This window comes from Etheostoma cragini, chromosome 2 (assembly GCF_013103735.1).
Source record: "Etheostoma cragini isolate CJK2018 chromosome 2, CSU_Ecrag_1.0, whole genome shotgun sequence".
Lineage (NCBI taxonomy): Eukaryota > Metazoa > Chordata > Actinopteri > Perciformes > Percidae > Etheostoma > Etheostoma cragini.
The window spans coordinates 27,589,672-27,604,943 of record NC_048408.1 but is presented as its reverse complement, the minus strand read 5'-3'; the positions used below and the strand labels follow the sequence as shown (position 1 = coordinate 27,604,943).

At 40.8% G+C, this 15,272-nt stretch overlaps 1 protein-coding gene and 1 long non-coding RNA gene across 2 annotated transcripts in view; one reads left to right on the top strand and one right to left on the bottom strand.

Moving 5' to 3' along the window:
* LOC117952283 (protein phosphatase 1 regulatory subunit 29-like) overlaps positions 1-15,272 on the top strand; it is a 66,119-nt gene that overhangs the window by 32,375 nt on the left and 18,472 nt on the right. The gene's annotated exons all lie outside the window — the stretch shown is intronic.
* Positions 7,915-15,272, bottom strand: part of LOC117952644 — a 148,599-nt gene continuing 141,241 nt past the window's right edge. The window contains exon 3 of the long non-coding RNA XR_004658461.1: positions 7,915-7,988. This is a non-coding gene — a long non-coding RNA (uncharacterized LOC117952644). The remainder of the gene's footprint in view (positions 7,989-15,272) is intronic.

The window sequence follows — 15,272 nt, the reverse complement described above, 5'->3', positions numbered from 1 at the left end:
TTGGCTGCTTAGAAATTAAGTGTTAACGAGCAGTTGGACAGGTGTACCTAATAAAGTGGCCGGTGAGTGTATGTGTATTATGTGACTGTTGGTTGTAAGGGTTAACTTATAGGTGTGTAGAGTGAATGTAATCGGATAAATACAAAAGTAACACAACAATTAAATGTGTGTTATAGTAGAAGTGAAAATTAAGTGTTTTTTTAAGATTATTTTTGACATTTCAGGCTTTTATAGAACAAAACATAATGAAAATAAAGATTGCATGTTTAAAATTAGCACCATTTCCAAATGACGTGCTACTTCAATGAACAACTGCAATACTGTACAGTATGAGTCTGAATAAGTTTGCATATTACATTGACATTTCTATCATAATTCCACAGGACAGAACCAAAACTAACAAAAACGTTGCTGCAGTATATTTCAGCTCCCCATTGGTGCTGTCTGTCTTCGTCTGTATTCATTGATGTGGCTTAGTTGTGATTTTGATGCCTGCTAATGAGTGTCATTTGAGCGGCTGTCTGCTTATCAATCTGAGAATATTCATTACGTCGGCATGAATATTCAACGGTGTCCTCTATCCTTGGAGCGCTTGGATTATTGATATGCTGCTCATTGGGCTTTCTCTTTCTAGTGTGACAGCTTCATAACAGCCTTACCTGAGCTCTCTGATAGAGGAAGAGAAACACAGCGAAGTGATTCAGTTTACTGAAAACTTGTGAAGTGTGCAGCAGGAAGGTGTAATCTTTGCAGAGATTGTCCTTTAACTAAAAGAGACAGGTCCTTTCCCCTCTACAGCCAACACTTGTCCATCAACAACCACAACCCACCCTTTCTGTGGTTTTGTGTTTACTTGAGACGTTGCCTCTGTAAAGCACTTTGCCCAAAACTAACTTTCAGTTTCAGCCCTGCTTTCGGTTGTGTAATTGAGACCCCTGAGGAGACATTTTTGCCGCAGTATTTAGCTCACAAAATAAATTATGAATCAGCCGAGTGAAATGCCCTTTACACAGTAATGATCCTTAATGAATATATAAGAATTACCCTCATTCACTGTCGGTATGAAGAATTTAGAGAATTGTCCACCTGTTGCCTCGGGCGATGTCTAAACGCTAGCCATTTGCTAGTACTTTTAGTAGCTCTTTGACTTTGAAGATTTCATGTTAACTGGATTAGATTTTAAACCTGTGAATGTTCCCTCCATGATTCACTTTCAAAGCTCGGGGGCATCGGAATGGAAGCTGTGTGTGTGTGTGTGTGAGACAGATGCCTGTGTTTGCGCATGTGTGTGCATGCTTATATATATATATATATATATATGTGTGTGTGTGTGACTGATGCCAGCGTTTGTGCATGTGTGTGCATGCTTACTTGTGTGTGTGTGTGTGTGTGTGTGTGTTTCTGTGATGATGTGAGTGTAAACAATATCATCTGTCATGCAGCTAACGTCTCATTTTGTAGCGCACACAAGCAGTGAATCAGTGCCGTAGCAATGATGGCGCTTGGTGTGATAGCTTTGCTCTCGCATAAAGCACATTCACTGAGAAATTCAGATCATACATTCACTTTTCGGGTACTCATCTCTGCCAAAACACAAGGTCTGAGATTCCTCTTTGTCCATAGCACTGGAAAGAAAAACCGCCTCTAGACATTGTAAGTATATACTGGGGAAAGCACATACAACAGCAACACACATTTAAAAACACAGATCTTACATACACATACACTTTGTAGCAAAAGTGTCAGACTAGATCTGTGGGAATTTAGATAGATAGATGCTCTAATGTTCCATCGAGGGGTTTAATTCTCTTGGCTCGTCCCCATTTCAAAGTAAAACGATCCAGTTTGAAGGCTGTTTAATGGTATCCTCCTATACTCTAGAGAACAACGCATACATACTGTATGTGACGCTGAGCTTGCTCGGTGATGTGTTCACTTGTTGTGAGAAGAATAAGCTCCACTTTTTTTCATCTTAAAGAAGGAATATGGTATCTAAGGCAACAGTTTTTAACAGTTTGTGGACAGAGTTAATTGGCATCGAAACATAGATAAATTCATTGTTGGCTACCATTTGCTTTTCATAGGATTTGTTGAAAATAGTAATATAAAATTAAAATAAGCTTCACCATTAAAGTGTCACACCGGGAAAGCCACATTTAAAAACGAGGAGCAATCAAAACTCTCACAGTGGGGAGGACATTGTCCAGTTACCAGATTGGATACAGTTCACAAGAACATGCAGCCAGCTTTAGTCTGACATGACATACCCTATAATTTTAGAAAAACATCACAGGAACAGGTTTGTGTACTCTACGTCATGTGAAAACATAACTGATTAATTTGAGCTGTTTCTAGATAATACATTGTGAATGGTGCATATGAATAGACATATCTTTTGCTGATATGTATATGAGTAATTAATGTTGAATGAAATTGCCATATTTTTGAGTTTAGTCAGAGATACAAAATTTAAATGACACCTTTTGAAACAAACGACCCTTCAAAATGCTCAAGACGATCACCAGTGAATTACCATAATAAAAAACTCCACAGATGCATGGTTGCAGTATTGCTGGATTGATACTACAACATGTGATAGAACTCTAGCAATACCAGAGACTGAGTTGCAAGAAATGTGTGTAAAATGTAAGAAAAAGCATCAGTATAGTCCTTGGCCTGTGTGTCGCCCTGTGCTGCCCACTCAACTGTCCGCGGTGATATTTTCAGTAATCAGATGTGTGGTGAAATACTTCCCCCAGTGCTCTGACATTTCAATGGCTGGTGGATACAGAGAAACCCTGGGCAATCCATGATGGTCTGTAAACTCATACCGAGGGAATGCGTACTATCGTTCTTCACCTCATGATGCAAAAAAATGAAATTTAAAACCACACACCACCAGATGCAAAACAGGCATAATCATGCACAGACACACAGCTGTGAAGGTAAGCCCAGTTCAGACCAAAGATTCAAACTCGCAACTACATGCAGCGCGTCGGTCTGCCACATTCACCATCAATGCGTTGAGACGAGACGGTGTATCAACTCCATAACAACGCCTCTTTGTACTTCCTTCCTAAGTTCCGACTTCCAGGCTATTTGTAGCTAAATATATCATTCGTTGAGTCTAAATATGAATATAGATAGCGTTGTTGATGGTGAGATGCTTGCTACAGTTGTATTTCTAGTGATGAATTGGTGAAAACACATTTGATTTCTCTGATTCACGGTGTTGTCCTAGGCGCACCCTCTCTTCAGTCACTCTCTAGCTCGCTCCACCGGTTTGCTTGCGGGCGAATGTTGGCCTCCGCTCACAGATTGTAACAGAAATGAAATATATTACGGATCGATGTTTTCTAGCTGATTTTAGCAGATGACCTCGCTAATGGATGTTGAAACAGGTGACGTCTCTTACGTTAAAAAACCAGCCTCTTAACTCAACCAGCTGAGTCGCAGTAATACCCTCAGCTGCAACTTATCTCTGCAACGTTCTAAAACGGTTTTGTCTTCTTGCAAATCTTTGGTCTAAACTGGGCTTCATGGTACTAACATTTTCAAACATACAGTAAGATAGGCATAATCACACATGTCATGAAGAAACATTAAGACGGCAAAAAACACTGTTGCGGATGCGACCACATAAAGGTAAATGTACTTTTATTGTCACGTACACATACATGAAGTGAAATTCATTCTCTGGATTTAACCCATCCCTAAAGGGGGCAGTGGGCAGCCATTTACAGCACCCCGGGACCGACTCCATATCTGAGCCAGTGCCTTGATCACCAGCAATGACTAGAAAACCTAGTTCATGTTTTTTGATGGTGGGGGAAATCGGTGGACCCGGAGAAAACCCACGCAAACATGGAGAGAACATACAAACTCCACACAGAATGGCTTGGAACAACCTGGATTCAAACCCAGAACCTTCCACAGTGCTAACCATTGGGCCACAATATTGCATGTTGCAGAATAGAATAATTACCCCTTCAGGATCAAAACCACTAGGCAACTCAATCAGTTGACCATGATATCAACTCATAACTAATAATATCCTCAGAAATTAATCTGAAACCAGTAGCTGTAAACCTGTTAGCTCTTAAAAATAAGATGAATAACATGGACAGGGAAAAAATATTCAAATCCAAAGTAATAATTCTGGGCATTACTTTTGAGGAGTCTGTTTGAGACACCTGTCATTGGACATCCTGGATTGAAGCCAATAGATGTGATAAACTCAAACGGGCTGCACATGTTGTAGCTAAAATTACTGGGGGAGTTTCTAGTCTTGGTACAATAAGGTCAAATTTTGGCTTGGTTGGATCATTCTATATCTAAACAATGAAAATACATTTGTTCAAGTTGCAAATTCCTGAAAGGTTTCTAATTTCTCTCTGGTTCGTCGAAATAACAATTCAATTTTATTCAATTTTATTTATAGTATCAAATCATAACAAGAGTTATCTTGAGACACTTTACAGATAAAGAAGGTCTAGACCACACTCTATAATTTATGAAGTATAACGTCCCAACAATTCTAGTAATTCCCCAGTAGGAAGCATAGTGCAACAGTGCGACAACAGGCTATATCAGGTGATGCATGTATTTGTGCAAATATTAGTCCATGAGCTAAGCTAGGGAACAGAGACTACAGTGGAGGCATCGGCATTATCTTCAGGCAGGAAAACAAAGACACACACACACACAATTTTACATAGTGGGAAAAGAACAAATGTGCACACAATCGTTAACTGCTTGTTCATTATCCCACACACCCCTTAGCCTTTGTCTTAACATATTCATAATGACCAGGCTAAGTAATGCAACTCAGTGCCAATGGTGTAGTTCACCCATGGCTTAGAGATGACTCAGTAGTCTCCAAACACACACACACTCATGCACATGCAGAGAAAACATACTCATTGCTCATCATATAACTACTTTGCCTCTAAACACAACACTTGGTCTTACTAACACGCATGAAACCAGTTTGTAAACCCGGATCCTGCACTACACTGTGTGATCATTATGTTAATACTACCGTCTGCTAAGCTCACGATGATATGCAGGACCTCACACTGTGTCTTGTCTGGGGGGTTTAGCCCAAGCTTGTTTTTGTTAGTTTGGCCAAAAGTTAGTTTTAAAGACTTCAGCTCAAATTTTGATCTTTACAGTAAGATCATAATCAACGAGTATTGTCAATCAGATCGCTTGTTTCTTAGTTTTTAGCCCAATTTGAGACAGTATGAGTAGTGATGTCCTGATTAGGTTCTTCTGTCTATGTTCCTCATCCAAGTCATTTAATATTGACTGTCTTCTAATTGATCTATCATATTATATAACTGTCTAGTTTATCTCAAAGTATGGCTACAAAGTATTATTAGATATATACAGTATATTACATTATATTAATTTTTATGGTGACCTTTAAGGCCCTTTTTAAACAATCTAAGGGCATTGCGTGAAGCACATGGCCCAGGTGCATTCATGGCATGTCGAAATCCACTTTTGCTAGTTTGACATCAGAAAAAGGGTCTGTGAGCCAGAGGCATGGTTCAAAAGGGTTGTAGTAAGTGTCTTCAGTGTGTTTTGGGCGTAACATGCAAAAAGCAAATCAGTGTGTCAATTTCCTTTTAAAAGCCAGGCGCTTTTGTATCTCCAAAGAACTACTTCCTGTCCCTGTTCTGCAGATATTCCTCAAGAGCCCCTTGTTTAGAAGAAGTCTCCCAGCTAATCCTGCCTTGTACTGACCAAAGTTGGAGAAAGATTTATCTAGCTGATGTGATCTTACGTAGCTACTGTGCATGTGCAACTCCCAACAAAGATAGTATAGAAGTGAGATGTCTCATTCTGGAGCTAAAACAGAGACTCAAACATGCAGGGTAATAAGAGGATCTGCAGCAATGTGCAGTACAACAAAAATATGGTGTTTTCTGAGAATTAAACCATGTAAACCTGTTCTGGTATAACCTCAAAATACAATTACGAACCTAAAAATTAGCATAATCTCAGCGCTTTAAAAGCCCAAATTGAGTCGCCTTGACTTAAAAGTCTTTAACACATGCAATAGGTTTAGACAGGGGTAAATTAAATAACAATAAATGCGGTGTAATTCTCTTCTATAATTACATCCAGGGCTTTGTAGAGATTTTCCAGCACATGCATACTTGCAAGCAGAAAAAACACATGTTCAGTAGTACAAATGCTCAAACTCAGACAGTATTGACAGTATATCTTGCATAAACAAAAAGCATTGCACTGACAGAAAATATTTATTTGCAGTACATATTCACTTACTGATTAATTTATCGGTTTCTTATTTAAGTGAACTGGTTCAGCGGAAAACAAACCTTGGAAGAAGGAGGGGTGGGGGGTGGGGGCAGACAAAGGAAAAGTCAGAAGTACAAGACGACAAAAAAAAGGATTAGTGCATGGGAAAGAAAATGGATGCCAGAAGGAAGGAATCCGGTTAAGCTGTTAGAGTCAGAAGTCAAGGAAAAATATAGGAAGGAGAAAAGGATATAAGGAAAGAAACAAGACCCCCAAAAGATAAAGAAGAGAAGTGTCAGGGTAAACAATCTTCTGGACCACTTCACAGCTTCTCAGCTCCACTTGTTTGCTGTCATCTCTGTCTGTCGCTGAGTGCCTATGTCTCCACACAAACACACACACACACACACACACACAGACAAACAGACAGACCCTGTCTCTCCACTAGCCTTCTGTCCTTTTACTTTTAGAGACAGCTTCATGCATGTGTTTGTGCGTGATAAAACCAGAGATAGTGGGTAAGTATAAGCTAAATGGATTTTGTCCTGACTGGAAAGATATTTACACACATATAGAGTGCAAGTACTTTTACTATTCATACATCCACTTTCCATAATCCTTTCACATACCTTCCCACACAGATAACCAACGAAACAGTCAATCAGAAGCTCAGAGCAAACAATTTCCCACCCATCTCCGAGGGTCTCCAGGTTATCAGTCAGTGTATAATATGCATCTTCCACTCTAAGCCAATCAGCCAGCATCTTCCACTCTAAGCCAATCAGCCAGCATCTTCCACTCTAAGCCAATCAGCCAGCAGCTTCCCCTGGCTCATGACAATATCTGTCGACCCCTAACCCACTGTCCGTCTTGGATCTAGCTTGTCCATAATGGACAATGAATTAATCCTTAACAAATCTTAATCTTTTGGCGGTGCAATGAAAAATGTAATGAGAGGATTTGTCCATGAGTCTGTCAGAAGGTGTGTGGCCCTGTAAAGGTCTCCTCTGGGCTTCTCACCAGTGACACCAGTGGACCAATAGGAGAGCCAGGGTGTCAGTTTGTGAAAAGAATACACAGTGCTAGAGTCTATGACTTTTTCCTCCCCGTCAAAGAGCTTTGGTTTCACGGCCTACTGCAACTATGATGCAACTGTTTCTTCCCAGCAGGGCTTAACTAGGCCAGTAAAAGTAGGAGACCCTTTTTTACCTCCTGCCACCTCACCACTGAACAGCAGAAGGGACATTCATCAATGAGAAATGCTCTCTCGTCATCATCCTGGTCAACAAGAGCATGAATCTCCACAAACAGTCATGAGTAGTGCAGACAGGGAGTCACAAACCTTATCGAACCATTGTTTATAGCTGGGGTCTTCACCGTTTTTTAGGCCAAGGACGACTAACCTAAAAGAGAGACGAGCAGGGACCCCCTACTACACATATTTTATAAAATTAAGTTGGTTGCGAAATAAAACTGGCCTACAATAATGTGGGGGATGGCCTAAAGCCTGTACACATACCTTTTACAACTGTACATACATATTCATATATCATCATGTCAATCATACATGTGGAAGGCAAAGCAAATCGTAATGTTTACTGTATCGGTGGGAGGCAAACCTGGACATCTGGATGCTTCGGGCAGTGACTCTAAGCATCACATCCGACGCAAAAAGCACCCTTCAACGTGTGTGTAGAACGCAGCGGGCCGAGCAGCAGCTACACGGCGCTTGAAGATGACGTTGTATTAGAGCAACGGCAGCAAGTAGTATGAAAGCCCGGAATACAGCGTAGGGAGGACGGTTGGGGTGGTGGACGGGTCGGTGTTAAAATAGGGCCCTACGTCACCAGGAAACCCTTGTAAAGAGGTGGTGCTTCCAGGTGGTTGCAGATGCATACGTAGCATGTGCAGTATGCCAGGCCTGAGTAGCATACTAAATAGTGGTAAAAGTCCAGTCTGGTCAACCTCATGTGACTGCAGGAACAGCTGTTTATTCATTTCCGGATGGTCAGCTTTCCTCATGAGTGGCAGAGCTGTATCCAGCCAGCACAAAACACAACTGTACAGCAAACATCTGGGTTGCCAGAGCCTGATTAAGATTCCATCCAGCATTCTGTCTTTAAGCCTCATGTGCTCCCTCTGCCAGTGGATAGAATTGGGAATTGGTTTGCGCATCGTCTGAAATTCCAGCTTAATGAGGCAGAACCAGTAATCCACATAAACCAGGCTTCCAAACATAAAAGCAAAATCCTCTCAATTTCCATCAGATATTTGCTACATTCAACAGATGCAAACACAAGTGGCATACATGACATTCAGGAATTCTTCCGTCTTGCCCCTTCTTTTTTTTCTAATCTCCATCTGCAACAGTAAGTAGGAAACCCTTTTTGTAGCCAGATCTGTTCTAAATGTTAGGGGGAGGATCAGCAAAAAGTTATGGTAAGCTATACGGATGAATGGATATGCTCCTACACTCTCTACACAGTCTGGAGCAACTGGAATCTTTCTCCAGATAACTTTGGCATCTGAGGCTTTTTCATACACAACCAGATTATCAATTAAATCCAGGAGGGAGCGAGAAGTAGAGGAACAGAAGAGGGAAAAGAGCACAAGCAAAGTGTACCTAATTGCCTAAGTCTGCAGGAGATAGGGAAAGCAACCGTGTGTGAGAGACAGAGAACGCTGAGTGTATCATATGTCGAGGCAGACCGTGCGGAAAGGGTGAACGAGTTTTTGGAGATGGAACTTCACATGAGGTGGACAAAATTGCAAAACCAGCCAGCCCCCAAAATGAAGGATAGCTGGTGGTTGACAGCATATCAGCTCAGCTAAGGATGGGGAAATGGGCTGGGAGAGATAACGGAAGAATAAAGAAGATTTCTCAAGGCCAAAGCAAAGGGAAGAACATTTTCATGAGGAGCCGTGGAGACAAGAAAGAAATTTAGAAAGAGGAGGAGGAACATCAAATCCGAGGTGTCACGAATCTTGAAGCTGTACATAGGAGGGAAGAGGAAGCTGTGGAGAGATGGAAGGAAAAAGAAAGAGAGGAGAAGGTGTTGTGAATCACAGGGTCAATATGTGAGAAGAGAGGGAGGTTGCAAGAGGATCAATGGAGAAGAGGTAAAGTCATCTAAATTGAGGCCAAGATAAAGAGTCTTTTTAAGCTTTAAGGGAATCAAGGAATAGAGGGGGAGAACAAGAAGTCATGAACTTTGAGACTAAGATGCTGATAGGGGGGTAATTATGAATGTTGTAGAGGAATGGGAAAAACGTAAAAAGGAGAAGTGAAAAAGACTTCAGGCCAAGATGAAGGATGCGTCAGATGAGTAGAAAAAAGAGAAAAGCAAGAAGTAAATCTTGAGGCCAAGATGAAGAAAAGTGGGCTGTTTATGGAAAAATACAGAGGAATGAAGAGGAGCAAAAACCTGCAGGTGCCCTAAAATGAACCAAAAGCCTTAGAATTTCCTCCCATGGCGTTTTACTACTTACTTTTTTTATTTTTTTACATACATACAATGGTGCTCATAAGTTTAGAAACCAATGCTAAATTTGACCAAAAAGAGGACTAAAACAAATCATCTTCTGGAAATTGATCTTGCCTTTTCTTTATGAAAGAATAACGTATCATGAATACAATAATATTTTTCCTTAAAATACAGGAGGCATAACTATATACTTATGTTTTATTCTTATGGATATGACCGTATGGGAACCGGGTGCATGATTAATATTTTTCAGTGTTTATTTTTCGTCAGTTTGTCCAAGTGAGAATCACATCATTTGCCAATCTTAAAGAAATCTCAATCACTATTTACTGACGTAAAGTCTAATAATCTACCTCCTTTTAGATCTTGCTGGTACCATTCTTTGTGAGTTCAAAGTAATTTCCTCCAGTTCAAGTTCCAAGGAAAAACCCAATAAAAGACAAGCTGTGCGTCAGCTGGAAAACCACGGCCTCACTTCTTTTCACGTCACAAAGAGAAGGACGCAGGAAACAAGTTTTTGAATTAGATTTTGTGAAAGAGAAAGTATGCTGTTAACTCTCACTGCACACTTGGAAAACGGTCCAACTCTGAACAGGAAGAGAAAAGTTCTGAGAGTTGTTAAGCATTTCAATGCAGGTCAATGTCAAACACCTGACGCACATAGAACAGTGGTTCCTGCAGCGCAAACATTTTGATTTCAACACAAATGCTGTTGGATTGCTCTGCACTGTGAAGAGAAAGTCCAGCATCCATAATTCTATTTGCCCTGTTGCAGAAGGGAATCTGACTGAACAACTAAATCTAAGTTGCCGATGTTCTTAAATACGACGCACGTGACTCGGCCGTGGCTTGGTAACGTTGCATTTCCCTGAAGTCATCTCCTGGTTCTCCTCCATAAACCACATGAAGTCAAAGAGGGTTAACTTTTCCTGCGAGGCTCCGCTTGGACCATAAATCATGCTTAAAGCTCTACAATCTTATAAAACAAAAGTACCAATAACGCTCTCATATATGTTTTTACTATCACCTATTAAATGTATTACTTTTCAAAGATTTAATTAAATTTTTATAGCAAAATTTCACTTCACTGCTACAACAGCAGTGATGAGGCGTGATGTCAGGAAAGTGTGTGTCGCTATGCTGCTCTGCAACAGCGTGCATGTTATTTCCAGAACTCACTCCCTTGGCACAGCTGTCTCTCAATTTGATGTCTTTCTCTTGTTAATGATAGTGTTCATCGTTCATTTGTGTAATTGTGTCAACTCATGATGAGCAAAGAACTAAAACAAATACTATATTTAACATATATTTTAAGCTGTCAAGTTAAATGCACAGTACATATACTACATACTACATACAAATAAAAGGCCATGGCAATTACAGCTTGAAGACAGGAAAGTGGAGACAGTCTCCCCTTTCCTGTCTTCAAGGTATCATTTTTTTAATAAAAATGTATATTGTTTATTGATCCCCAGTGGGGGAATTACAATTTACAAAAAGTAAGTACAAAGTACTGATAACGTTATTAGGCTAAAGTTAATATTTTGCATCCACAGCATGAAATCTGTTAACAGTTGCCTTATCATCTTTGAGTTTGTACCTCCTCCTCGGCAGCCATTTTGACTGATACTGATTGGTTTCTTGTGCACAACAGTAAAAAAAAAAAAAAAAAAGTCCCTTCGGGGGTTTCGTAGAATGCCTATTTTGATAAACCCTTGGTTATTTCCCGTAGGCAGTCCCGTCATACTTAGGTCGCCTTAGTGAGGAGATGTCTGGGTGTCTGTAGCGAGTGCCAAGTAACAGAGACCAGGACATGGGAGACACTGTAAACCCTCTTCTTTTGGCACCAGTGAGGAGTCTTGTGGTAGAGCTGCCGGGGAGAGGCAGCTGAATATGAACTGAATGAATCCTTCATAGAGAGAGCTAGAACATTCCAGATAGGGAGAGATAAAAGCGGGTAAACTGTCACCAGATCCTTAAATGAGACATTTTGAAATTGCATTAGACACAAGATAGGAACTAACTGGGGGGGGTCAATACAGCATAGTATCACAGTATTTCTTAGTTATCAATCTTTTATTGTGATGTATATACTATAGTACACGGGAATTTAACATTTATTTTTTGGAAACCATATTTTGCAGTGAGGGCGCCGTGGTAGCTCACCTGGTTGAGCGTGCGCCCCATGTACCAAGGCCCAGTCCTTTTCGCAGTGGCCCGGGCGTGGTTCAAACCTGCAGACCTTTGCTGCATATCAGCCCCCCCCCCCAGTCTACAGCTGTCCTGTTGATTAAAAGCAAAAACAAAACATCAGATGAACAAAAACAGAAATGTTTTTTAGATAAAACAGATGAAACAGAGAAAAAAGCTTTTCTTTGGGGCAAGAGTGTAAGTTGGAAAAACAATTATTAATTGCAATATATCGCAAAAGTGTGCAATAATATCGTAATGTGACATAAGAATCGTATTAATAATTGTAATAATATTGTATTGTGGGGCCTCTGTTAATTCCCACCCTTACTAGCAACAGCTACGTCTTACTAGCTTTTTACTATGTATATATGTGATTTATAAAACGCTCCTGCGGGTCGTGGTAAACGATCTATATTGTTGTTTGCTTCGGAGGACCTCCACTTTTTTTCTATAAAGCATCTTCCTCTCCTCATAATTCATCTGAAACATTTGCAGACTTGTGAAGAATGGTGTTTGCATTTGTCGCTGCCACGCGTTTAGCAGAACAAGACAAAACCCCTCAGTCTGTTTAAAGGCGATTACTGTGACTGATGACTCCCAACCTGCACCCCATCGTGTCCCTGTGTGTGTATCAATGTCTCCCAGTATATACCCACACGTGCCTGTGTCTCCACTTTCTGTGCACTGAGCTTCTGTGTGTGTGATAAAGTCGAAGTGCATATGCAGCTGTGCCAGTCCCTGCTGATGTGATTGTATGTGCCCACTTTTTCCCGATGGTTTTGATTGTTATCTACGCTTGCGCGACAGACCAAAGCCGTCACTTCGATTGCTCTGTGCCCGCATGACTTGATTTGTAACAGTTTGTAGGGAACACTCAGTTCTACAGTGCAAGCTCCTCGTTTGCTGTCAAGGACATGGTTTTGCTGACAGGTTGAAGCTTTTGAACAATTGTCAGAACACTGTTCTTACGCAGCAGGCAGTCAGATGACAATGGCGCAAAACAGTTTTAAAGATATTTTGTCTTGTATTTTCTTTCTATGATGCTTTAGAAAAAATACATCTTACTGCATTGTTATACCACCAAAAAGTAAGCAATATTTTGAATTACCAATACTGTAGTGGTAAAATAGTGGCTTTTACTGACCATGGCTGTATCCTGAGGACACACAGGTCTGAACCTCGACATTTTTTTTATTGCTAAAAATAAACTTGTACAACACCAAGATATGACTTGTTCCTATGTCTGATCATCATCACCGTCATTGCTTGTGGGTGGTGGGTGACGGAGTAGGCGGTTAAGTGGATTATTTTGTCACACATTAACTATACAATCTTTGATCAACGCATTGGTTATTGGGTACAGTTTTAACTATTCCCGCATTTGAAGCTACAGGTCTACAATTGTTGCTCTCCCCACGTCTTAAAATGTGAATATTTAGATCAGGGAAATAAAAACCATGTGGACCTATACCATAACTGCTATTGAGAAACACAATGTTTCCTGTTGTGATGTATGGTAAAGGTTAAGTTATGTTTACAAGAAAAATAAGTTAGTTATGATCAGGGAAAGATTGTAAAATAAGCTAATGTTGACTGGTAAGAAACACGAAGCAAACACTGGTCTACCGTGTCAAAGTCCAACATTGATTCATCCACCATGTCTTCCTCTCTCTAGTTCTATATGATAATGTGACCCAGCGTCCCTATTGCTGCCACTGGATACGAGTCATAGGGCTTCATGCAGTTTTGGCCTTTTCTTCACTGTTTTCTTTTGCTTTTTGCTTGCAGGTTTCTCTATAGAGCTCCCCCTACAGCTTCGCAATAGATATTTGGCTGCTCATATTGTGTCTGACTCCTTGCCCGGTCAGTGTGTTGTTCCTCTCTCTCTTCTTCTGACAATGCTTTCCTAGCTTTCTGCTTCTTGTTTGCCAGCTCAGCCATGACGATGGTGTGAAAAAGTCCATCACTACCTTGTTAGCCCGTTCCAGAAAGGCAATGATCACAAAGTCGATAGATAAGTTCTGGTCCTGCCCCCTTTTTCTATCTTTTGTATTTAAAAATACATGATACAGTTAATATACAAATTTACCAATCACACAAAAGCAATGCATACAGCTCAGTTAACAGCAAGTAAAGCTCTGTGTGATGGGTCATGTGTGTGCAAAGACACCAGTAATATCGCCATCCAGGGCAAGCAGCAGCTTAGAAAAAATGCACGCAAATACTAATAGTCTCCAGAAGTGTTTGACTAGAATTGAAGTGTAAATAAAAGCTTCAGGTTGCATTCATGCCCGTGTAACATTAGCCCGCACGGAGCCCATGACTGCTGTGTAGATTAAAATGAGAGCGTATGTGGCCGGGTGGCCTCAGTTGGTAGAGCTGACGCACATATACTTCGAGGTTTATGCCTAATGCAGAGTTCTATGGTTCGATACTGACTTGTGACAATAACCTGCACGTCTTCTCCCTCTCTCTGCCCTTTCTCATCTAGCTGTCCTGTGCAATAAAGGTGGAAAAGCCCAATAAAATAAAAATGTGAGTGTATCTGTTGTGTGACTGAAGGTTAAATATCTCTGGGGATAAGTGGCAACCAGTGTTTTTTCTGTCATTTGGATGGACCAACCCTTTAAATTGGCAGCCATCAAGTAAATATGTCAGTTTCCAGCATGGTGTATGTCAACATCAAACTGGGCCGCATTTCATTATACTCATAAATAAGCTATTTCTGTGCTAGGCATTGGGCCCTGAGCTGCTCCAGTTGCCAAAAAAGAAGAGGATGGCACTTACACTGGACGGCTTCCATGTGTGAATGTGTGCATATGTCCAACCGTTTCCGCCTTCTGGTATCACTGTGAAAAAACACTGAAGTAGCAGTTTGTAATGGATTAGTTATTGATCTTAACAGAGTGTTGTTGTGCTTCCTAAGAATTCTCCTTATCCTCTCCTCCCTGGACTGAAGCGGATTTGGGTCTGGGGGAAACGTGTGTTTCCTTCAACTTGCCTGATTAAATAAAGGTTAAAAATCCCTCTGTCATCCACTTCCCCCTTATCCTCATCTCTCATTTCCATGAAAAGGTCAACCTTGCAAAAGAGATTCAAACCCCAGTTGGGTTAACCTGTTGGAATGACTGAGAGGCGGAATTAAAACTGATGAATAATTTCACACTACAATCCCTCTTCTATTCCACCCTGCTCGTCATTTGCTATCCTCTTGCTGCGTCTCTCTCTCTTTCTCTCTCTCTCCTTGCATATTTCTCTCACTCTCTTTTCCTCATTCTTTTTCTGCCTCTTGCTGCCTCCCTCCTGGCAAGGAAGTGCTGATCC